Below are 21,759 nucleotides of genomic sequence, written 5' to 3' on the forward strand. Positions count from 1 at the left end.
CCGGCCTCCTTAGCTTAGGCCCCTCCCACCGGCAGCAGCTGCGCCCAACCGGCTGCAAGCCAAAGCCGAGCGCCAGCACCTGCGGGCAGAGGCAAGGGGCAGCTCTCTCTCGGGAGGGAGGGAGGGACGGGGACGCGCGCGCACACACGCCTGCCTGCCTGCCTGCCGAAAAAAAAGAAAGAAAAGGTGGATATACTAAGTTTTTTGGAGGGAAAACGCCCAGCTGTCGAAAGGGGCCCGCCTGCAGGGACGGGGACGGACACGCACGCAAGCAAGCAAGCAAGCAAGCAAGCAAGCAAGCAAGCAAGCAAGCAAGCCACGCCTGCCTCCCTGGGAAAAGGCTGAAAAACCTAAGTTTTTTGGAGGGAAAACGCACGGGAGCCGAAAAGGGGGCCGGCCTGCTTGCCCAGAGAGTCGAGACGCGGGAAAGCGCACAGAGGGAGCACGGGAACCGAGAGGGCGAGAGAGAGAGACAGAACACAGAGACACACAGATGGGGGACGAGGGACGAGACCCGAGAAGAAGGAGCTCCAGTCCACTTCGCTCGCTCGCTCGCTCGCTAGCTACCTACGTCTGTCTTTTCACCGCTGAGAGAAGGTGGTGCACCGCTCCCGGAGGCGCTGCAATACCGGGCCGATGCGTGGAGAGGACGGAGCAAGCTCCTGATCCAGCTCCCTGTTCCAAAAATCCGTTTAATATGTGGTCCCCCGATGGGGGACGTATCAGATATTAAACTGATAAGAACAGATACTACACTTGATCTTAGCCAAAAGGCCGAGAAGCGATGCCCACAAAGGCGCGGACCGACGCGCGGGCGTTCCGCTGGCGCACAGTGGCGCAGGCCGACTCCTCTGGAGCCCGGGACCCGCGCAGCTGCCGGCCTCCCTGCAGCCAGAGGCCTGCCGCGGGACTCTGCTCCCCCTCTCTCTTGCCTGCCCGCCTGCCTTCCTGCCAGTCCCGGGCGGGGGCCCTGCTCTTTGATCTTCTGTCAACGGCCCGACAACGACCGCAGCCGCAGGGGGCGCCAGCCGCCCGGCCTCCTTAGCTTAGGCCCCTCCCACCGGCAGCAGCTGCGCCCAACCGGCTGCAAGCCAAAGCCGAGCGCCAGCACCTGCGGGCAGAGGCAAGGGGCAGCTCTCTCTCGGGAGGGAGGGAGGGACGGGGACGCGCGCGCACACACGCCTGCCTGCCTGCCTGCCGAAAAAAAAGAAAGAAAAGGTGGATATACTAAGTTTTTTGGAGGGAAAACGCCCAGCTGTCGAAAGGGGCCCGCCTGCAGGGACGGGGACGGACACGCACGCAAGCAAGCAAGCAAGCAAGCAAGCAAGCAAGCAAGCAAGCAAGCAAGCCACGCCTGCCTCCCTGGGAAAAGGCTGAAAAACCTAAGTTTTTTGGAGGGAAAACGCACGGGAGCCGAAAAGGGGGCCGGCCTGCTTGCCCAGAGAGTCGAGACGCGGGAAAGCGCACAGAGGGAGCACGGGAACCGAGAGGGCGAGAGAGAGAGACAGAACACAGAGACACACAGATGGGGGACGAGGGACGAGACCCGAGAAGAAGGAGCTCCAGTCCACTTCGCTCGCTCGCTCGCTCGCTAGCTACCTACGTCTGTCTTTTCACCGCTGAGAGAAGGTGGTGCACCGCTCCCGGAGGCGCTGCAATACCGGGCCGATGCGTGGAGAGGACGGAGCAAGCTCCTGATCCAGCTCCCTGTTCCAAAAATCCGTTTAATATGTGGTCCCCCGATGGGGGACGTATCAGATATTAAACTGATAAGAACAGATACTACACTTGATCTTAGCCAAAAGGCCGAGAAGCGATGCCCACAAAGGCGCGGACCGACGCGCGGGCGTTCCGCTGGCGCACAGTGGCGCAGGCCGACTCCTCTGGAGCCCGGGACCCGCGCAGCTGCCGGCCTCCCTGCAGCCAGAGGCCTGCCGCGGGACTCTGCTCCCCCTCTCTCTTGCCTGCCCGCCTGCCTTCCTGCCAGTCCCGGGCGGGGGCCCTGCTCTTTGATCTTCTGTCAACGGCCCGACAACGACCGCAGCCGCAGGGGGCGCCAGCCGCCCGGCCTCCTTAGCTTAGGCCCCTCCCACCGGCAGCAGCTGCGCCCAACCGGCTGCAAGCCAAAGCCGAGCGCCAGCACCTGCGGGCAGAGGCAAGGGGCAGCTCTCTCTCGGGAGGGAGGGAGGGACGGGGACGCGCGCGCACACACGCCTGCCTGCCTGCCTGCCGAAAAAAAAGAAAGAAAAGGTGGATATACTAAGTTTTTTGGAGGGAAAACGCCCAGCTGTCGAAAGGGGCCCGCCTGCAGGGACGGGGACGGACACGCACGCAAGCAAGCAAGCAAGCAAGCAAGCAAGCAAGCAAGCAAGCAAGCAAGCCACGCCTGCCTCCCTGGGAAAAGGCTGAAAAACCTAAGTTTTTTGGAGGGAAAACGCACGGGAGCCGAAAAGGGGGCCGGCCTGCTTGCCCAGAGAGTCGAGACGCGGGAAAGCGCACAGAGGGAGCACGGGAACCGAGAGGGCGAGAGAGAGAGACAGAACACAGAGACACACAGATGGGGGACGAGGGACGAGACCCGAGAAGAAGGAGCTCCAGTCCACTTCGCTCGCTCGCTCGCTCGCTAGCTACCTACGTCTGTCTTTTCACCGCTGAGAGAAGGTGGTGCACCGCTCCCGGAGGCGCTGCAATACCGGGCCGATGCGTGGAGAGGACGGAGCAAGCTCCTGATCCAGCTCCCTGTTCCAAAAATCCGTTTAATATGTGGTCCCCCGATGGGGGACGTATCAGATATTAAACTGATAAGAACAGATACTACACTTGATCTTAGCCAAAAGGCCGAGAAGCGATGCCCACAAAGGCGCGGACCGACGCGCGGGCGTTCCGCTGGCGCACAGTGGCGCAGGCCGACTCCTCTGGAGCCCGGGACCCGCGCAGCTGCCGGCCTCCCTGCAGCCAGAGGCCTGCCGCGGGACTCTGCTCCCCCTCTCTCTTGCCTGCCCGCCTGCCTTCCTGCCAGTCCCGGGCGGGGGCCCTGCTCTTTGATCTTCTGTCAACGGCCCGACAACGACCGCAGCCGCAGGGGGCGCCAGCCGCCCGGCCTCCTTAGCTTAGGCCCCTCCCACCGGCAGCAGCTGCGCCCAACCGGCTGCAAGCCAAAGCCGAGCGCCAGCACCTGCGGGCAGAGGCAAGGGGCAGCTCTCTCTCGGGAGGGAGGGAGGGACGGGGACGCGCGCGCACACACGCCTGCCTGCCTGCCTGCCGAAAAAAAAGAAAGAAAAGGTGGATATACTAAGTTTTTTGGAGGGAAAACGCCCAGCTGTCGAAAGGGGCCCGCCTGCAGGGACGGGGACGGACACGCACGCAAGCAAGCAAGCAAGCAAGCAAGCAAGCAAGCAAGCAAGCAAGCAAGCCACGCCTGCCTCCCTGGGAAAAGGCTGAAAAACCTAAGTTTTTTGGAGGGAAAACGCACGGGAGCCGAAAAGGGGGCCGGCCTGCTTGCCCAGAGAGTCGAGACGCGGGAAAGCGCACAGAGGGAGCACGGGAACCGAGAGGGCGAGAGAGAGAGACAGAACACAGAGACACACAGATGGGGGACGAGGGACGAGACCCGAGAAGAAGGAGCTCCAGTCCACTTCGCTCGCTCGCTCGCTCGCTAGCTACCTACGTCTGTCTTTTCACCGCTGAGAGAAGGTGGTGCACCGCTCCCGGAGGCGCTGCAATACCGGGCCGATGCGTGGAGAGGACGGAGCAAGCTCCTGATCCAGCTCCCTGTTCCAAAAATCCGTTTAATATGTGGTCCCCCGATGGGGGACGTATCAGATATTAAACTGATAAGAACAGATACTACACTTGATCTTAGCCAAAAGGCCGAGAAGCGATGCCCACAAAGGCGCGGACCGACGCGCGGGCGTTCCGCTGGCGCACAGTGGCGCAGGCCGACTCCTCTGGAGCCCGGGACCCGCGCAGCTGCCGGCCTCCCTGCAGCCAGAGGCCTGCCGCGGGACTCTGCTCCCCCTCTCTCTTGCCTGCCCGCCTGCCTTCCTGCCAGTCCCGGGCGGGGGCCCTGCTCTTTGATCTTCTGTCAACGGCCCGACAACGACCGCAGCCGCAGGGGGCGCCAGCCGCCCGGCCTCCTTAGCTTAGGCCCCTCCCACCGGCAGCAGCTGCGCCAACCGGCTGCAAGCCAAAGCCGAGCGCCAGCACCTGCGGGCAGAGGCAAGGGGCAGCTCTCTCTCGGGAGGGAGGGAGGGACGGGGACGCGCGCGCACACACGCCTGCCTGCCTGCCTGCCGAAAAAAAAGAAAGAAAAGGTGGATATACTAAGTTTTTTGGAGGGAAAACGCCCAGCTGTCGAAAGGGGCCCGCCTGCAGGGACGGGGACGGACACGCACGCAAGCAAGCAAGCAAGCAAGCAAGCAAGCAAGCAAGCAAGCAAGCAAGCCACGCCTGCCTCCCTGGGAAAAGGCTGAAAAACCTAAGTTTTTTGGAGGGAAAACGCACGGGAGCCGAAAAGGGGGCCGGCCTGCTTGCCCAGAGAGTCGAGACGCGGGAAAGCGCACAGAGGGAGCACGGGAACCGAGAGGGCGAGAGAGAGAGACAGAACACAGAGACACACAGATGGGGGACGAGGGACGAGACCCGAGAAGAAGGAGCTCCAGTCCACTTCGCTCGCTCGCTCGCTCGCTAGCTACCTACGTCTGTCTTTTCACCGCTGAGAGAAGGTGGTGCACCGCTCCCGGAGGCGCTGCAATACCGGGCCGATGCGTGGAGAGGACGGAGCAAGCTCCTGATCCAGCTCCCTGTTCCAAAAATCCGTTTAATATGTGGTCCCCCGATGGGGGACGTATCAGATATTAAACTGATAAGAACAGATACTACACTTGATCTTAGCCAAAAGGCCGAGAAGCGATGCCCACAAAGGCGCGGACCGACGCGCGGGCGTTCCGCTGGCGCACAGTGGCGCAGGCCGACTCCTCTGGAGCCCGGGACCCGCGCAGCTGCCGGCCTCCCTGCAGCCAGAGGCCTGCCGCGGGACTCTGCTCCCCCTCTCTCTTGCCTGCCCGCCTGCCTTCCTGCCAGTCCCGGGCGGGGGCCCTGCTCTTTGATCTTCTGTCAACGGCCCGACAACGACCGCAGCCGCAGGGGGCGCCAGCCGCCCGGCCTCCTTAGCTTAGGCCCCTCCCACCGGCAGCAGCTGCGCCCAACCGGCTGCAAGCCAAAGCCGAGCGCCAGCACCTGCGGGCAGAGGCAAGGGGCAGCTCTCTCTCGGGAGGGAGGGAGGGACGGGGACGCGCGCGCACACACGCCTGCCTGCCTGCCTGCCGAAAAAAAAGAAAGAAAAGGTGGATATACTAAGTTTTTTGGAGGGAAAACGCCCAGCTGTCGAAAGGGGCCCGCCTGCAGGGACGGGGACGGACACGCACGCAAGCAAGCAAGCAAGCAAGCAAGCAAGCAAGCAAGCAAGCAAGCAAGCCACGCCTGCCTCCCTGGGAAAAGGCTGAAAAACCTAAGTTTTTTGGAGGGAAAACGCACGGGAGCCGAAAAGGGGGCCGGCCTGCTTGCCCAGAGAGTCGAGACGCGGGAAAGCGCACAGAGGGAGCACGGGAACCGAGAGGGCGAGAGAGAGAGACAGAACACAGAGACACACAGATGGGGGACGAGGGACGAGACCCGAGAAGAAGGAGCTCCAGTCCACTTCGCTCGCTCGCTCGCTCGCTAGCTACCTACGTCTGTCTTTTCACCGCTGAGAGAAGGTGGTGCACCGCTCCCGGAGGCGCTGCAATACCGGGCCGATGCGTGGAGAGGACGGAGCAAGCTCCTGATCCAGCTCCCTGTTCCAAAAATCCGTTTAATATGTGGTCCCCCGATGGGGGACGTATCAGATATTAAACTGATAAGAACAGATACTACACTTGATCTTAGCCAAAAGGCCGAGAAGCGATGCCCACAAAGGCGCGGACCGACGCGCGGGCGTTCCGCTGGCGCACAGTGGCGCAGGCCGACTCCTCTGGAGCCCGGGACCCGCGCAGCTGCCGGCCTCCCTGCAGCCAGAGGCCTGCCGCGGGACTCTGCTCCCCCTCTCTCTTGCCTGCCCGCCTGCCTTCCTGCCAGTCCCGGGCGGGGGCCCTGCTCTTTGATCTTCTGTCAACGGCCCGACAACGACCGCAGCCGCAGGGGGCGCCAGCCGCCCGGCCTCCTTAGCTTAGGCCCCTCCCACCGGCAGCAGCTGCGCCCAACCGGCTGCAAGCCAAAGCCGAGCGCCAGCACCTGCGGGCAGAGGCAAGGGGCAGCTCTCTCTCGGGAGGGAGGGAGGGACGGGGACGCGCGCGCACACACGCCTGCCTGCCTGCCTGCCGAAAAAAAAGAAAGAAAAGGTGGATATACTAAGTTTTTTGGAGGGAAAACGCCCAGCTGTCGAAAGGGGCCCGCCTGCAGGGACGGGGACGGACACGCACGCAAGCAAGCAAGCAAGCAAGCAAGCAAGCAAGCAAGCAAGCAAGCAAGCCACGCCTGCCTCCCTGGGAAAAGGCTGAAAAACCTAAGTTTTTTGGAGGGAAAACGCACGGGAGCCGAAAAGGGGGCCGGCCTGCTTGCCCAGAGAGTCGAGACGCGGGAAAGCGCACAGAGGGAGCACGGGAACCGAGAGGGCGAGAGAGAGAGACAGAACACAGAGACACACAGATGGGGGACGAGGGACGAGACCCGAGAAGAAGGAGCTCCAGTCCACTTCGCTCGCTCGCTCGCTCGCTAGCTACCTACGTCTGTCTTTTCACCGCTGAGAGAAGGTGGTGCACCGCTCCCGGAGGCGCTGCAATACCGGGCCGATGCGTGGAGAGGACGGAGCAAGCTCCTGATCCAGCTCCCTGTTCCAAAAATCCGTTTAATATGTGGTCCCCCGATGGGGGACGTATCAGATATTAAACTGATAAGAACAGATACTACACTTGATCTTAGCCAAAAGGCCGAGAAGCGATGCCCACAAAGGCGCGGACCGACGCGCGGGCGTTCCGCTGGCGCACAGTGGCGCAGGCCGACTCCTCTGGAGCCCGGGACCCGCGCAGCTGCCGGCCTCCCTGCAGCCAGAGGCCTGCCGCGGGACTCTGCTCCCCCTCTCTCTTGCCTGCCCGCCTGCCTTCCTGCCAGTCCCGGGCGGGGGCCCTGCTCTTTGATCTTCTGTCAACGGCCCGACAACGACCGCAGCCGCAGGGGGCGCCAGCCGCCCGGCCTCCTTAGCTTAGGCCCCTCCCACCGGCAGCAGCTGCGCCCAACCGGCTGCAAGCCAAAGCCGAGCGCCAGCACCTGCGGGCAGAGGCAAGGGGCAGCTCTCTCTCGGGAGGGAGGGAGGGACGGGGACGCGCGCGCACACACGCCTGCCTGCCTGCCTGCCGAAAAAAAAGAAAGAAAAGGTGGATATACTAAGTTTTTTGGAGGGAAAACGCCCAGCTGTCGAAAGGGGCCCGCCTGCAGGGACGGGGACGGACACGCACGCAAGCAAGCAAGCAAGCAAGCAAGCAAGCAAGCAAGCAAGCAAGCAAGCCACGCCTGCCTCCCTGGGAAAAGGCTGAAAAACCTAAGTTTTTTGGAGGGAAAACGCACGGGAGCCGAAAAGGGGGCCGGCCTGCTTGCCCAGAGAGTCGAGACGCGGGAAAGCGCACAGAGGGAGCACGGGAACCGAGAGGGCGAGAGAGAGAGACAGAACACAGAGACACACAGATGGGGGACGAGGGACGAGACCCGAGAAGAAGGAGCTCCAGTCCACTTCGCTCGCTCGCTCGCTCGCTAGCTACCTACGTCTGTCTTTTCACCGCTGAGAGAAGGTGGTGCACCGCTCCCGGAGGCGCTGCAATACCGGGCCGATGCGTGGAGAGGACGGAGCAAGCTCCTGATCCAGCTCCCTGTTCCAAAAATCCGTTTAATATGTGGTCCCCCGATGGGGGACGTATCAGATATTAAACTGATAAGAACAGATACTACACTTGATCTTAGCCAAAAGGCCGAGAAGCGATGCCCACAAAGGCGCGGACCGACGCGCGGGCGTTCCGCTGGCGCACAGTGGCGCAGGCCGACTCCTCTGGAGCCCGGGACCCGCGCAGCTGCCGGCCTCCCTGCAGCCAGAGGCCTGCCGCGGGACTCTGCTCCCCCTCTCTCTTGCCTGCCCGCCTGCCTTCCTGCCAGTCCCGGGCGGGGGCCCTGCTCTTTGATCTTCTGTCAACGGCCCGACAACGACCGCAGCCGCAGGGGGCGCCAGCCGCCCGGCCTCCTTAGCTTAGGCCCCTCCCACCGGCAGCAGCTGCGCCCAACCGGCTGCAAGCCAAAGCCGAGCGCCAGCACCTGCGGGCAGAGGCAAGGGGCAGCTCTCTCTCGGGAGGGAGGGAGGGACGGGGACGCGCGCGCACACACGCCTGCCTGCCTGCCTGCCGAAAAAAAAGAAAGAAAAGGTGGATATACTAAGTTTTTTGGAGGGAAAACGCCCAGCTGTCGAAAGGGGCCCGCCTGCAGGGACGGGGACGGACACGCACGCAAGCAAGCAAGCAAGCAAGCAAGCAAGCAAGCAAGCAAGCAAGCAAGCCACGCCTGCCTCCCTGGGAAAAGGCTGAAAAACCTAAGTTTTTTGGAGGGAAAACGCACGGGAGCCGAAAAGGGGGCCGGCCTGCTTGCCCAGAGAGTCGAGACGCGGGAAAGCGCACAGAGGGAGCACGGGAACCGAGAGGGCGAGAGAGAGAGACAGAACACAGAGACACACAGATGGGGGACGAGGGACGAGACCCGAGAAGAAGGAGCTCCAGTCCACTTCGCTCGCTCGCTCGCTCGCTAGCTACCTACGTCTGTCTTTTCACCGCTGAGAGAAGGTGGTGCACCGCTCCCGGAGGCGCTGCAATACCGGGCCGATGCGTGGAGAGGACGGAGCAAGCTCCTGATCCAGCTCCCTGTTCCAAAAATCCGTTTAATATGTGGTCCCCCGATGGGGGACGTATCAGATATTAAACTGATAAGAACAGATACTACACTTGATCTTAGCCAAAAGGCCGAGAAGCGATGCCCACAAAGGCGCGGACCGACGCGCGGGCGTTCCGCTGGCGCACAGTGGCGCAGGCCGACTCCTCTGGAGCCCGGGACCCGCGCAGCTGCCGGCCTCCCTGCAGCCAGAGGCCTGCCGCGGGACTCTGCTCCCCCTCTCTCTTGCCTGCCCGCCTGCCTTCCTGCCAGTCCCGGGCGGGGGCCCTGCTCTTTGATCTTCTGTCAACGGCCCGACAACGACCGCAGCCGCAGGGGGCGCCAGCCGCCCGGCCTCCTTAGCTTAGGCCCCTCCCACCGGCAGCAGCTGCGCCCAACCGGCTGCAAGCCAAAGCCGAGCGCCAGCACCTGCGGGCAGAGGCAAGGGGCAGCTCTCTCTCGGGAGGGAGGGAGGGACGGGGACGCGCGCGCACACACGCCTGCCTGCCTGCCTGCCGAAAAAAAAGAAAGAAAAGGTGGATATACTAAGTTTTTTGGAGGGAAAACGCCCAGCTGTCGAAAGGGGCCCGCCTGCAGGGACGGGGACGGACACGCACGCAAGCAAGCAAGCAAGCAAGCAAGCAAGCAAGCAAGCAAGCAAGCAAGCCACGCCTGCCTCCCTGGGAAAAGGCTGAAAAACCTAAGTTTTTTGGAGGGAAAACGCACGGGAGCCGAAAAGGGGGCCGGCCTGCTTGCCCAGAGAGTCGAGACGCGGGAAAGCGCACAGAGGGAGCACGGGAACCGAGAGGGCGAGAGAGAGAGACAGAACACAGAGACACACAGATGGGGGACGAGGGACGAGACCCGAGAAGAAGGAGCTCCAGTCCACTTCGCTCGCTCGCTCGCTCGCTAGCTACCTACGTCTGTCTTTTCACCGCTGAGAGAAGGTGGTGCACCGCTCCCGGAGGCGCTGCAATACCGGGCCGATGCGTGGAGAGGACGGAGCAAGCTCCTGATCCAGCTCCCTGTTCCAAAAATCCGTTTAATATGTGGTCCCCCGATGGGGGACGTATCAGATATTAAACTGATAAGAACAGATACTACACTTGATCTTAGCCAAAAGGCCGAGAAGCGATGCCCACAAAGGCGCGGACCGACGCGCGGGCGTTCCGCTGGCGCACAGTGGCGCAGGCCGACTCCTCTGGAGCCCGGGACCCGCGCAGCTGCCGGCCTCCCTGCAGCCAGAGGCCTGCCGCGGGACTCTGCTCCCCCTCTCTCTTGCCTGCCCGCCTGCCTTCCTGCCAGTCCCGGGCGGGGGCCCTGCTCTTTGATCTTCTGTCAACGGCCCGACAACGACCGCAGCCGCAGGGGGCGCCAGCCGCCCGGCCTCCTTAGCTTAGGCCCCTCCCACCGGCAGCAGCTGCGCCCAACCGGCTGCAAGCCAAAGCCGAGCGCCAGCACCTGCGGGCAGAGGCAAGGGGCAGCTCTCTCTCGGGAGGGAGGGAGGGACGGGGACGCGCGCGCACACACGCCTGCCTGCCTGCCTGCCGAAAAAAAAGAAAGAAAAGGTGGATATACTAAGTTTTTTGGAGGGAAAACGCCCAGCTGTCGAAAGGGGCCCGCCTGCAGGGACGGGGACGGACACGCACGCAAGCAAGCAAGCAAGCAAGCAAGCAAGCAAGCAAGCAAGCAAGCAAGCCACGCCTGCCTCCCTGGGAAAAGGCTGAAAAACCTAAGTTTTTTGGAGGGAAAACGCACGGGAGCCGAAAAGGGGGCCGGCCTGCTTGCCCAGAGAGTCGAGACGCGGGAAAGCGCACAGAGGGAGCACGGGAACCGAGAGGGCGAGAGAGAGAGACAGAACACAGAGACACACAGATGGGGGACGAGGGACGAGACCCGAGAAGAAGGAGCTCCAGTCCACTTCGCTCGCTCGCTCGCTCGCTAGCTACCTACGTCTGTCTTTTCACCGCTGAGAGAAGGTGGTGCACCGCTCCCGGAGGCGCTGCAATACCGGGCCGATGCGTGGAGAGGACGGAGCAAGCTCCTGATCCAGCTCCCTGTTCCAAAAATCCGTTTAATATGTGGTCCCCCGATGGGGGACGTATCAGATATTAAACTGATAAGAACAGATACTACACTTGATCTTAGCCAAAAGGCCGAGAAGCGATGCCCACAAAGGCGCGGACCGACGCGCGGGCGTTCCGCTGGCGCACAGTGGCGCAGGCCGACTCCTCTGGAGCCCGGGACCCGCGCAGCTGCCGGCCTCCCTGCAGCCAGAGGCCTGCCGCGGGACTCTGCTCCCCCTCTCTCTTGCCTGCCCGCCTGCCTTCCTGCCAGTCCCGGGCGGGGGCCCTGCTCTTTGATCTTCTGTCAACGGCCCGACAACGACCGCAGCCGCAGGGGGCGCCAGCCGCCCGGCCTCCTTAGCTTAGGCCCCTCCCACCGGCAGCAGCTGCGCCCAACCGGCTGCAAGCCAAAGCCGAGCGCCAGCACCTGCGGGCAGAGGCAAGGGGCAGCTCTCTCTCGGGAGGGAGGGAGGGACGGGGACGCGCGCGCACACACGCCTGCCTGCCTGCCTGCCGAAAAAAAAGAAAGAAAAGGTGGATATACTAAGTTTTTTGGAGGGAAAACGCCCAGCTGTCGAAAGGGGCCCGCCTGCAGGGACGGGGACGGACACGCACGCAAGCAAGCAAGCAAGCAAGCAAGCAAGCAAGCAAGCAAGCAAGCAAGCCACGCCTGCCTCCCTGGGAAAAGGCTGAAAAACCTAAGTTTTTTGGAGGGAAAACGCACGGGAGCCGAAAAGGGGGCCGGCCTGCTTGCCCAGAGAGTCGAGACGCGGGAAAGCGCACAGAGGGAGCACGGGAACCGAGAGGGCGAGAGAGAGAGACAGAACACAGAGACACACAGATGGGGGACGAGGGACGAGACCCGAGAAGAAGGAGCTCCAGTCCACTTCGCTCGCTCGCTCGCTCGCTAGCTACCTACGTCTGTCTTTTCACCGCTGAGAGAAGGTGGTGCACCGCTCCCGGAGGCGCTGCAATACCGGGCCGATGCGTGGAGAGGACGGAGCAAGCTCCTGATCCAGCTCCCTGTTCCAAAAATCCGTTTAATATGTGGTCCCCCGATGGGGGACGTATCAGATATTAAACTGATAAGAACAGATACTACACTTGATCTTAGCCAAAAGGCCGAGAAGCGATGCCCACAAAGGCGCGGACCGACGCGCGGGCGTTCCGCTGGCGCACAGTGGCGCAGGCCGACTCCTCTGGAGCCCGGGACCCGCGCAGCTGCCGGCCTCCCTGCAGCCAGAGGCCTGCCGCGGGACTCTGCTCCCCCTCTCTCTTGCCTGCCCGCCTGCCTTCCTGCCAGTCCCGGGCGGGGGCCCTGCTCTTTGATCTTCTGTCAACGGCCCGACAACGACCGCAGCCGCAGGGGGCGCCAGCCGCCCGGCCTCCTTAGCTTAGGCCCCTCCCACCGGCAGCAGCTGCGCCCAACCGGCTGCAAGCCAAAGCCGAGCGCCAGCACCTGCGGGCAGAGGCAAGGGGCAGCTCTCTCTCGGGAGGGAGGGAGGGACGGGGACGCGCGCGCACACACGCCTGCCTGCCTGCCTGCCGAAAAAAAAGAAAGAAAAGGTGGATATACTAAGTTTTTTGGAGGGAAAACGCCCAGCTGTCGAAAGGGGCCCGCCTGCAGGGACGGGGACGGACACGCACGCAAGCAAGCAAGCAAGCAAGCAAGCAAGCAAGCAAGCAAGCAAGCAAGCCACGCCTGCCTCCCTGGGAAAAGGCTGAAAAACCTAAGTTTTTTGGAGGGAAAACGCACGGGAGCCGAAAAGGGGGCCGGCCTGCTTGCCCAGAGAGTCGAGACGCGGGAAAGCGCACAGAGGGAGCACGGGAACCGAGAGGGCGAGAGAGAGAGACAGAACACAGAGACACACAGATGGGGGACGAGGGACGAGACCCGAGAAGAAGGAGCTCCAGTCCACTTCGCTCGCTCGCTCGCTCGCTAGCTACCTACGTCTGTCTTTTCACCGCTGAGAGAAGGTGGTGCACCGCTCCCGGAGGCGCTGCAATACCGGGCCGATGCGTGGAGAGGACGGAGCAAGCTCCTGATCCAGCTCCCTGTTCCAAAAATCCGTTTAATATGTGGTCCCCCGATGGGGGACGTATCAGATATTAAACTGATAAGAACAGATACTACACTTGATCTTAGCCAAAAGGCCGAGAAGCGATGCCCACAAAGGCGCGGACCGACGCGCGGGCGTTCCGCTGGCGCACAGTGGCGCAGGCCGACTCCTCTGGAGCCCGGGACCCGCGCAGCTGCCGGCCTCCCTGCAGCCAGAGGCCTGCCGCGGGACTCTGCTCCCCCTCTCTCTTGCCTGCCCGCCTGCCTTCCTGCCAGTCCCGGGCGGGGGCCCTGCTCTTTGATCTTCTGTCAACGGCCCGACAACGACCGCAGCCGCAGGGGGCGCCAGCCGCCCGGCCTCCTTAGCTTAGGCCCCTCCCACCGGCAGCAGCTGCGCCCAACCGGCTGCAAGCCAAAGCCGAGCGCCAGCACCTGCGGGCAGAGGCAAGGGGCAGCTCTCTCTCGGGAGGGAGGGAGGGACGGGGACGCGCGCGCACACACGCCTGCCTGCCTGCCTGCCGAAAAAAAAGAAAGAAAAGGTGGATATACTAAGTTTTTTGGAGGGAAAACGCCCAGCTGTCGAAAGGGGCCCGCCTGCAGGGACGGGGACGGACACGCACGCAAGCAAGCAAGCAAGCAAGCAAGCAAGCAAGCAAGCAAGCAAGCAAGCCACGCCTGCCTCCCTGGGAAAAGGCTGAAAAACCTAAGTTTTTTGGAGGGAAAACGCACGGGAGCCGAAAAGGGGGCCGGCCTGCTTGCCCAGAGAGTCGAGACGCGGGAAAGCGCACAGAGGGAGCACGGGAACCGAGAGGGCGAGAGAGAGAGACAGAACACAGAGACACACAGATGGGGGACGAGGGACGAGACCCGAGAAGAAGGAGCTCCAGTCCACTTCGCTCGCTCGCTCGCTCGCTAGCTACCTACGTCTGTCTTTTCACCGCTGAGAGAAGGTGGTGCACCGCTCCCGGAGGCGCTGCAATACCGGGCCGATGCGTGGAGAGGACGGAGCAAGCTCCTGATCCAGCTCCCTGTTCCAAAAATCCGTTTAATATGTGGTCCCCCGATGGGGGACGTATCAGATATTAAACTGATAAGAACAGATACTACACTTGATCTTAGCCAAAAGGCCGAGAAGCGATGCCCACAAAGGCGCGGACCGACGCGCGGGCGTTCCGCTGGCGCACAGTGGCGCAGGCCGACTCCTCTGGAGCCCGGGACCCGCGCAGCTGCCGGCCTCCCTGCAGCCAGAGGCCTGCCGCGGGACTCTGCTCCCCCTCTCTCTTGCCTGCCCGCCTGCCTTCCTGCCAGTCCCGGGCGGGGGCCCTGCTCTTTGATCTTCTGTCAACGGCCCGACAACGACCGCAGCCGCAGGGGGCGCCAGCCGCCCGGCCTCCTTAGCTTAGGCCCCTCCCACCGGCAGCAGCTGCGCCCAACCGGCTGCAAGCCAAAGCCGAGCGCCAGCACCTGCGGGCAGAGGCAAGGGGCAGCTCTCTCTCGGGAGGGAGGGAGGGACGGGGACGCGCGCGCACACACGCCTGCCTGCCTGCCTGCCGAAAAAAAAGAAAGAAAAGGTGGATATACTAAGTTTTTTGGAGGGAAAACGCCCAGCTGTCGAAAGGGGCCCGCCTGCAGGGACGGGGACGGACACGCACGCAAGCAAGCAAGCAAGCAAGCAAGCAAGCAAGCAAGCAAGCAAGCAAGCCACGCCTGCCTCCCTGGGAAAAGGCTGAAAAACCTAAGTTTTTTGGAGGGAAAACGCACGGGAGCCGAAAAGGGGGCCGGCCTGCTTGCCCAGAGAGTCGAGACGCGGGAAAGCGCACAGAGGGAGCACGGGAACCGAGAGGGCGAGAGAGAGAGACAGAACACAGAGACACACAGATGGGGGACGAGGGACGAGACCCGAGAAGAAGGAGCTCCAGTCCACTTCGCTCGCTCGCTCGCTCGCTAGCTACCTACGTCTGTCTTTTCACCGCTGAGAGAAGGTGGTGCACCGCTCCCGGAGGCGCTGCAATACCGGGCCGATGCGTGGAGAGGACGGAGCAAGCTCCTGATCCAGCTCCCTGTTCCAAAAATCCGTTTAATATGTGGTCCCCCGATGGGGGACGTATCAGATATTAAACTGATAAGAACAGATACTACACTTGATCTTAGCCAAAAGGCCGAGAAGCGATGCCCACAAAGGCGCGGACCGACGCGCGGGCGTTCCGCTGGCGCACAGTGGCGCAGGCCGACTCCTCTGGAGCCCGGGACCCGCGCAGCTGCCGGCCTCCCTGCAGCCAGAGGCCTGCCGCGGGACTCTGCTCCCCCTCTCTCTTGCCTGCCCGCCTGCCTTCCTGCCAGTCCCGGGCGGGGGCCCTGCTCTTTGATCTTCTGTCAACGGCCCGACAACGACCGCAGCCGCAGGGGGCGCCAGCCGCCCGGCCTCCTTAGCTTAGGCCCCTCCCACCGGCAGCAGCTGCGCCCAACCGGCTGCAAGCCAAAGCCGAGCGCCAGCACCTGCGGGCAGAGGCAAGGGGCAGCTCTCTCTCGGGAGGGAGGGAGGGACGGGGACGCGCGCGCACACACGCCTGCCTGCCTGCCTGCCGAAAAAAAAGAAAGAAAAGGTGGATATACTAAGTTTTTTGGAGGGAAAACGCCCAGCTGTCGAAAGGGGCCCGCCTGCAGGGACGGGGACGGACACGCACAAGCAAGCAAGCAAGCAAGCAAGCAAGCAAGCAAGCAAGCAAGCCACGCCTGCCTCCCTGGGAAAAGGCTGAAAAACCTAAGTTTTTTGGAGGGAAAACGCACGGGAGCCGAAAAGGGGGCCGGCCTGCTTGCCCAGAGAGTCGAGACGCGGGAAAGCGCACAGAGGGAGCACGGGAACCGAGAGGGCGAGAGAGAGAGACAGAACACAGAGACACACAGATGGGGGACGAGGGACGAGACCCGAGAAGAAGGAGCTCCAGTCCACTTCGCTCGCTCGCTCGCTCGCTAGCTACCTACGTCTGTCTTTTCACCGCTGAGAGAAGGTGGTGCACCGCTCCCGGAGGCGCTGCAATACCGGGCCGATGCGTGGAGAGGACGGAGCAAGCTCCTGATCCAGCTCCCTGTTCCAAAAATCCGTTTAATATGTGGTCCCCCGATGGGGGACGTATCAGATATTAAACTGATAAGAACAGATACTACACTTGATCTTAGCCAAAAGGCCGAGAAGCGATGCCCACAAAGGCGCGGACCGACGCGCGGGCGTTCCGCTGGCGCACAGTGGCGCAGGCCGACTCCTCTGGAGCCCGGGACCCGCGCAGCTGCCGGCCTCCCTGCAGCCAGAGGCCTGCCGCGGGACTCTGCTCCCCCTCTCTCTTGCCTGCCCGCCTGCCTTCCTGCCAGTCCCGGGCGGGGGCCCTGCTCTTTGATCTTCTGTCAACGGCCCGACAACGACCGCAGCCGCAGGGGGCGCCAGCCGCCCGGCCTCCTTAGCTTAGGCCCCTCCCACCGGCAGCAGCTGCGCCCAACCGGCTGCAAGCCAAAGCCGAGCGCCAGCACCTGCGGGCAGAGGCAAGGGGCAGCTCTCTCTCGGGAGGGAGGGAGGGACGGGGACGCGCGCGCACACACGCCTGCCTGCCTGCCTGCCGAAAAAAAAGAAAGAAAAGGTGGATATACTAAGTTTTTTGGAGGGAAAACGCCCAGCTGTCGAAAGGGGCCCGCCTGCAGGGACGGGGACGGACACGCACGCAAGCAAGCAAGCAAGCAAGCAAGCAAGCAAGCAAGCAAGCAAGCAAGCCACGCCTGCCTCCCTGGGAAAAGGCTGAAAAACCTAAGTTTTTTGGAGGGAAAACGCACGGGAGCCGAAAAGGGGGCCGGCCTGCTTGCCCAGAGAGTCGAGACGCGGGAAAGCGCACAGAGGGAGCACGGGAACCGAGAGGGCGAGAGAGAGAGACAGAACACAGAGACACACAGATGGGGGACGAGGGACGAGACCCGAGAAGAAGGAGCTCCAGTCCACTTCGCTCGCTCGCTCGCTCGCTAGCTACCTACGTCTGTCTTTTCACCGCTGAGAGAAGGTGGTGCACCGCTCCCGGAGGCGCTGCAATACCGGGCCGATGCGTGGAGAGGACGGAGCAAGCTCCTGATCCAGCTCCCTGTTCCAAAAATCCGTTTAATATGTGGTCCCCCGATGGGGGACGTATCAGATATTAAACTGATAAGAACAGATACTACACTTGATCTTAGCCAAAAGGCCGAGAAGCGATGCCCACAAAGGCGCGGACCGACGCGCGGGCGTTCCGCTGGCGCACAGTGGCGCAGGCCGACTCCTCTGGAGCCCGGGACCCGCGCAGCTGCCGGCCTCCCTGCAGCCAGAGGCCTGCCGCGGGACTCTGCTCCCCCTCTCTCTTGCCTGCCCGCCTGCCTTCCTGCCAGTCCCGGGCGGGGGCCCTGCTCTTTGATCTTCTGTCAACGGCCCGACAACGACCGCAGCCGCAGGGGGCGCCAGCCGCCCGGCCTCCTTAGCTTAGGCCCCTCCCACCGGCAGCAGCTGCGCCCAACCGGCTGCAAGCCAAAGCCGAGCGCCAGCACCTGCGGGCAGAGGCAAGGGGCAGCTCTCTCTCGGGAGGGAGGGAGGGACGGGGACGCGCGCGCACACACGCCTGCCTGCCTGCCTGCCGAAAAAAAAGAAAGAAAAGGTGGATATACTAAGTTTTTTGGAGGGAAAACGCCCAGCTGTCGAAAGGGGCCCGCCTGCAGGGACGGGGACGGACACGCACGCAAGCAAGCAAGCAAGCAAGCAAGCAAGCAAGCAAGCAAGCAAGCAAGCCACGCCTGCCTCCCTGGGAAAAGGCTGAAAAACCTAAGTTTTTTGGAGGGAAAACGCACGGGAGCCGAAAAGGGGGCCGGCCTGCTTGCCCAGAGAGTCGAGACGCGGGAAAGCGCACAGAGGGAGCACGGGAACCGAGAGGGCGAGAGAGAGAGACAGAACACAGAGACACACAGATGGGGGACGAGGGACGAGACCCGAGAAGAAGGAGCTCCAGTCCACTTCGCTCGCTCGCTCGCTCGCTAGCTACCTACGTCTGTCTTTTCACCGCTGAGAGAAGGTGGTGCACCGCTCCCGGAGGCGCTGCAATACCGGGCCGATGCGTGGAGAGGACGGAGCAAGCTCCTGATCCAGCTCCCTGTTCCAAAAATCCGTTTAATATGTGGTCCCCCGATGGGGGACGTATCAGATATTAAACTGATAAGAACAGATACTACACTTGATCTTAGCCAAAAGGCCGAGAAGCGATGCCCACAAAGGCGCGGACCGACGCGCGGGCGTTCCGCTGGCGCACAGTGGCGCAGGCCGACTCCTCTGGAGCCCGGGACCCGCGCAGCTGCCGGCCTCCCTGCAGCCAGAGGCCTGCCGCGGGACTCTGCTCCCCCTCTCTCTTGCCTGCCCGCCTGCCTTCCTGCCAGTCCCGGGCGGGGGCCCTGCTCTTTGATCTTCTGTCAACGGCCCGACAACGACCGCAGCCGCAGGGGGCGCCAGCCGCCCGGCCTCCTTAGCTTAGGCCCCTCCCACCGGCAGCAGCTGCGCCCAACCGGCTGCAAGCCAAAGCCGAGCGCCAGCACCTGCGGGCAGAGGCAAGGGGCAGCTCTCTCTCGGGAGGGAGGGAGGGACGGGGACGCGCGCGCACACACGCCTGCCTGCCTGCCTGCCGAAAAAAAAGAAAGAAAAGGTGGATATACTAAGTTTTTTGGAGGGAAAACGCCCAGCTGTCGAAAGGGGCCCGCCTGCAGGGACGGGGACGGACACGCACGCAAGCAAGCAAGCAAGCAAGCAAGCAAGCAAGCAAGCAAGCAAGCACGCCTGCCTCCCTGGGAAAAGGCTGAAAAACCTAAGTTTTTTGGAGGGAAAACGCACGGGAGCCGAAAAGGGGGCCGGCCTGCTTGCCCAGAGAGTCGAGACGCGGGAAAGCGCACAGAGGGAGCACGGGAACCGAGAGGGCGAGAGAGAGAGACAGAACACAGAGACACACAGATGGGGGACGAGGGACGAGACCCGAGAAGAAGGAGCTCCAGTCCACTTCGCTCGCTCGCTCGCTCGCTAGCTACCTACGTCTGTCTTTTCACCGCTGAGAGAAGGTGGTGCACCGCTCCCGGAGGCGCTGCAATACCGGGCCGATGCGTGGAGAGGACGGAGCAAGCTCCTGATCCAGCTCCCTGTTCCAAAAATCCGTTTAATATGTGGTCCCCCGATGGGGGACGTATCAGATATTAAACTGATAAGAACAGATACTACACTTGATCTTAGCCAAAAGGCCGAGAAGCGATGCCCACAAAGGCGCGGACCGACGCGCGGGCGTTCCGCTGGCGCACAGTGGCGCAGGCCGACTCCTCTGGAGCCCGGGACCCGCGCAGCTGCCGGCCTCCCTGCAGCCAGAGGCCTGCCGCGGGACTCTGCTCCCCCTCTCTCTTGCCTGCCCGCCTGCCTTCCTGCCAGTCCCGGGCGGGGGCCCTGCTCTTTGATCTTCTGTCAACGGCCCGACAACGACCGCAGCCGCAGGGGGCGCCAGCCGCCCGGCCTCCTTAGCTTAGGCCCCTCCCACCGGCAGCAGCTGCGCCCAACCGGCTGCAAGCCAAAGCCGAGCGCCAGCACCTGCGGGCAGAGGCAAGGGGCAGCTCTCTCTCGGGAGGGAGGGAGGGACGGGGACGCGCGCGCACACACGCCTGCCTGCCTGCCTGCCGAAAAAAAAGAAAGAAAAGGTGGATATACTAAGTTTTTTGGAGGGAAAACGCCCAGCTGTCGAAAGGGGCCCGCCTGCAGGGACGGGGACGGACACGCACGCAAGCAAGCAAGCAAGCAAGCAAGCAAGCAAGCAAGCAAGCAAGCAAGCCACGCCTGCCTCCCTGGGAAAAGGCTGAAAAACCTAAGTTTTTTGGAGGGAAAACGCACGGGAGCCGAAAAGGGGGCCGGCCTGCTTGCCCAGAGAGTCGAGACGCGGGAAAGCGCACAGAGGGAGCACGGGAACCGAGAGGGCGAGAGAGAGAGACAGAACACAGAGACACACAGATGGGGGACGAGGGACGAGACCCGAGAAGAAGGAGCTCCAGTCCACTTCGCTCGCTCGCTCGCTCGCTAGCTACCTACGTCTGTCTTTTCACCGCTGAGAGAAGGTGGTGCACCGCTCCCGGAGGCGCTGCAATACCGGGCCGATGCGTGGAGAGGACGGAGCAAGCTCCTGATCCAGCTCCCTGTTCCAAAAATCCGTTTAATATGTGGTCCCCCGATGGGGGACGTATCAGATATTAAACTGATAAGAACAGATACTACACTTGATCTTAGCCAAAAGGCCGAGAAGCGATGCCCACAAAGGCGCGGACCGACGCGCGGGCGTTCCGCTGGCGCACAGTGGCGCAGGCCGACTCCTCTGGAGCCCGGGACCCGCGCAGCTGCCGGCCTCCCTGCAGCCAGAGGCCTGCCGCGGGACTCTGCTCCCCCTCTCTCTTGCCTGCCCGCCTGCCTTCCTGCCAGTCCCGGGCGGGGGCCCTGCTCTTTGATCTTCTGTCAACGGCCCGACAACGACCGCAGCCGCAGGGGGCGCCAGCCGCCCGGCCTCCTTAGCTTAGGCCCCTCCCACCGGCAGCAGCTGCGCCCAACCGGCTGCAAGCCAAAGCCGAGCGCCAGCACCTGCGGGCAGAGGCAAGGGGCAGCTCTCTCTCGGGAGGGAGGGAGGGACGGGGACGCGCGCGCACACACGCCTGCCTGCCTGCCTGCCGAAAAAAAAGAAAGAAAAGGTGGATATACTAAGTTTTTTGGAGGGAAAACGCCCAGCTGTCGAAAGGGGCCCGCCTGCAGGGACGGGGACGGACACGCACGCAAGCAAGCAAGCAAGCAAGCAAGCAAGCAAGCAAGCAAGCAAGCAAGCCACGCCTGCCTCCCTGGGAAAAGGCTGAAAAACCTAAGTTTTTTGGAGGGAAAACGCACGGGAGCCGAAAAGGGGGCCGGCCTGCTTGCCCAGAGAGTCGAGACGCGGGAAAGCGCACAGAGGGAGCACGGGAACCGAGAGGGCGAGAGAGAGAGACAGAACACAGAGACACACAGATGGGGGACGAGGGACGAGACCCGAGAAGAAGGAGCTCCAGTCCACTTCGCTCGCTCGCTCGCTCGCTAGCTACCTACGTCTGTCTTTTCACCGCTGAGAGAAGGTGGTGCACCGCTCCCGGAGGCGCTGCAATACCGGGCCGATGCGTGGAGAGGACGGAGCAAGCTCCTGATCCAGCTCCCTGTTCCAAAAATCCGTTTAATATGTGGTCCCCCGATGGGGGACGTATCAGATATTAAACTGATAAGAACAGATACTACACTTGATCTTAGCCAAAAGGCCGAGAAGCGATGCCCACAAAGGCGCGGACCGACGCGCGGGCGTTCCGCTGGCGCACAGTGGCGCAGGCCGACTCCTCTGGAGCCCGGGACCCGCGCAGCTGCCGGCCTCCCTGCAGCCAGAGGCCTGCCGCGGGACTCTGCTCCCCCTCTCTCTTGCCTGCCCGCCTGCCTTCCTGCCAGTCCCGGGCGGGGGCCCTGCTCTTTGATCTTCTGTCAACGGCCCGACAACGACCGCAGCCGCAGGGGGCGCCAGCCGCCCGGCCTCCTTAGCTTAGGCCCCTCCCACCGGCAGCAGCTGCGCCCAACCGGCTGCAAGCCAAAGCCGAGCGCCAGCACCTGCGGGCAGAGGCAAGGGG

The 21,759-nt window shown here is 63.0% G+C and overlaps 21 non-coding genes across 21 annotated transcripts; all 21 read right to left on the reverse strand.

Annotated features, from left to right (window-relative positions):
* Positions 1–595: 595 nt before the first annotated feature.
* On the reverse strand, positions 596–786 carry LOC148637041 (U2 spliceosomal RNA). The gene has a single exon (XR_015931718.1). It is a non-coding gene; the product is annotated as a U2 spliceosomal RNA (small nuclear RNA).
* Positions 787–1,627: 841 nt separating this feature from the next.
* LOC148637042 (U2 spliceosomal RNA) lies at positions 1,628–1,818 on the reverse strand. Its single transcript, XR_015931719.1, has one exon. It is a non-coding gene; the product is annotated as a U2 spliceosomal RNA (small nuclear RNA).
* An 841-nt stretch (positions 1,819–2,659) lies between these two features.
* LOC148637043 (U2 spliceosomal RNA) lies at positions 2,660–2,850 on the reverse strand. The gene has a single exon (XR_015931720.1). It is a non-coding gene; the product is annotated as a U2 spliceosomal RNA (small nuclear RNA).
* Positions 2,851–3,691: 841 nt separating this feature from the next.
* Positions 3,692–3,882, reverse strand: LOC148637044 (U2 spliceosomal RNA). The gene has a single exon (XR_015931721.1). It is a non-coding gene; the product is annotated as a U2 spliceosomal RNA (small nuclear RNA).
* Positions 3,883–4,722: 840 nt separating this feature from the next.
* LOC148637045 (U2 spliceosomal RNA) lies at positions 4,723–4,913 on the reverse strand. The gene has a single exon (XR_015931722.1). It is a non-coding gene; the product is annotated as a U2 spliceosomal RNA (small nuclear RNA).
* Positions 4,914–5,754: 841 nt separating this feature from the next.
* LOC148637046 (U2 spliceosomal RNA) lies at positions 5,755–5,945 on the reverse strand. Its single transcript, XR_015931724.1, has one exon. It is a non-coding gene; the product is annotated as a U2 spliceosomal RNA (small nuclear RNA).
* Positions 5,946–6,786: 841 nt separating this feature from the next.
* On the reverse strand, positions 6,787–6,977 carry LOC148637047 (U2 spliceosomal RNA). Its single transcript, XR_015931725.1, has one exon. It is a non-coding gene; the product is annotated as a U2 spliceosomal RNA (small nuclear RNA).
* An 841-nt stretch (positions 6,978–7,818) lies between these two features.
* LOC148637048 (U2 spliceosomal RNA) lies at positions 7,819–8,009 on the reverse strand. Its single transcript, XR_015931726.1, has one exon. It is a non-coding gene; the product is annotated as a U2 spliceosomal RNA (small nuclear RNA).
* Positions 8,010–8,850: 841 nt separating this feature from the next.
* LOC148637049 (U2 spliceosomal RNA) lies at positions 8,851–9,041 on the reverse strand. Its single transcript, XR_015931727.1, has one exon. It is a non-coding gene; the product is annotated as a U2 spliceosomal RNA (small nuclear RNA).
* An 841-nt stretch (positions 9,042–9,882) lies between these two features.
* On the reverse strand, positions 9,883–10,073 carry LOC148637050 (U2 spliceosomal RNA). Its single transcript, XR_015931728.1, has one exon. It is a non-coding gene; the product is annotated as a U2 spliceosomal RNA (small nuclear RNA).
* Positions 10,074–10,914: 841 nt separating this feature from the next.
* LOC148637051 (U2 spliceosomal RNA) lies at positions 10,915–11,105 on the reverse strand. Its single transcript, XR_015931729.1, has one exon. It is a non-coding gene; the product is annotated as a U2 spliceosomal RNA (small nuclear RNA).
* An 841-nt stretch (positions 11,106–11,946) lies between these two features.
* Positions 11,947–12,137, reverse strand: LOC148637052 (U2 spliceosomal RNA). Its single transcript, XR_015931730.1, has one exon. It is a non-coding gene; the product is annotated as a U2 spliceosomal RNA (small nuclear RNA).
* An 841-nt stretch (positions 12,138–12,978) lies between these two features.
* Positions 12,979–13,169, reverse strand: LOC148637053 (U2 spliceosomal RNA). The gene has a single exon (XR_015931731.1). It is a non-coding gene; the product is annotated as a U2 spliceosomal RNA (small nuclear RNA).
* An 841-nt stretch (positions 13,170–14,010) lies between these two features.
* Positions 14,011–14,201, reverse strand: LOC148637054 (U2 spliceosomal RNA). Its single transcript, XR_015931732.1, has one exon. It is a non-coding gene; the product is annotated as a U2 spliceosomal RNA (small nuclear RNA).
* An 841-nt stretch (positions 14,202–15,042) lies between these two features.
* LOC148637055 (U2 spliceosomal RNA) lies at positions 15,043–15,233 on the reverse strand. Its single transcript, XR_015931733.1, has one exon. It is a non-coding gene; the product is annotated as a U2 spliceosomal RNA (small nuclear RNA).
* An 835-nt stretch (positions 15,234–16,068) lies between these two features.
* Positions 16,069–16,259, reverse strand: LOC148637056 (U2 spliceosomal RNA). The gene has a single exon (XR_015931735.1). It is a non-coding gene; the product is annotated as a U2 spliceosomal RNA (small nuclear RNA).
* Positions 16,260–17,100: 841 nt separating this feature from the next.
* Positions 17,101–17,291, reverse strand: LOC148637057 (U2 spliceosomal RNA). The gene has a single exon (XR_015931736.1). It is a non-coding gene; the product is annotated as a U2 spliceosomal RNA (small nuclear RNA).
* An 841-nt stretch (positions 17,292–18,132) lies between these two features.
* LOC148637058 (U2 spliceosomal RNA) lies at positions 18,133–18,323 on the reverse strand. Its single transcript, XR_015931737.1, has one exon. It is a non-coding gene; the product is annotated as a U2 spliceosomal RNA (small nuclear RNA).
* Positions 18,324–19,159: 836 nt separating this feature from the next.
* LOC148637059 (U2 spliceosomal RNA) lies at positions 19,160–19,350 on the reverse strand. Its single transcript, XR_015931738.1, has one exon. It is a non-coding gene; the product is annotated as a U2 spliceosomal RNA (small nuclear RNA).
* Positions 19,351–20,191: 841 nt separating this feature from the next.
* Positions 20,192–20,382, reverse strand: LOC148637060 (U2 spliceosomal RNA). The gene has a single exon (XR_015931739.1). It is a non-coding gene; the product is annotated as a U2 spliceosomal RNA (small nuclear RNA).
* An 841-nt stretch (positions 20,383–21,223) lies between these two features.
* On the reverse strand, positions 21,224–21,414 carry LOC148637061 (U2 spliceosomal RNA). The gene has a single exon (XR_015931740.1). It is a non-coding gene; the product is annotated as a U2 spliceosomal RNA (small nuclear RNA).
* Positions 21,415–21,759: the final 345 nt, after the last annotated feature.

The sequence above is a fragment of the Lepisosteus platostomus genome, unplaced genomic scaffold (genome assembly GCF_059453375.1).
Source record: "Lepisosteus platostomus isolate fLepPlt1 unplaced genomic scaffold, fLepPlt1.hap1 Scaffold_136_H1, whole genome shotgun sequence".
Taxonomy (NCBI): domain Eukaryota; kingdom Metazoa; phylum Chordata; class Actinopteri; order Semionotiformes; family Lepisosteidae; genus Lepisosteus; species Lepisosteus platostomus.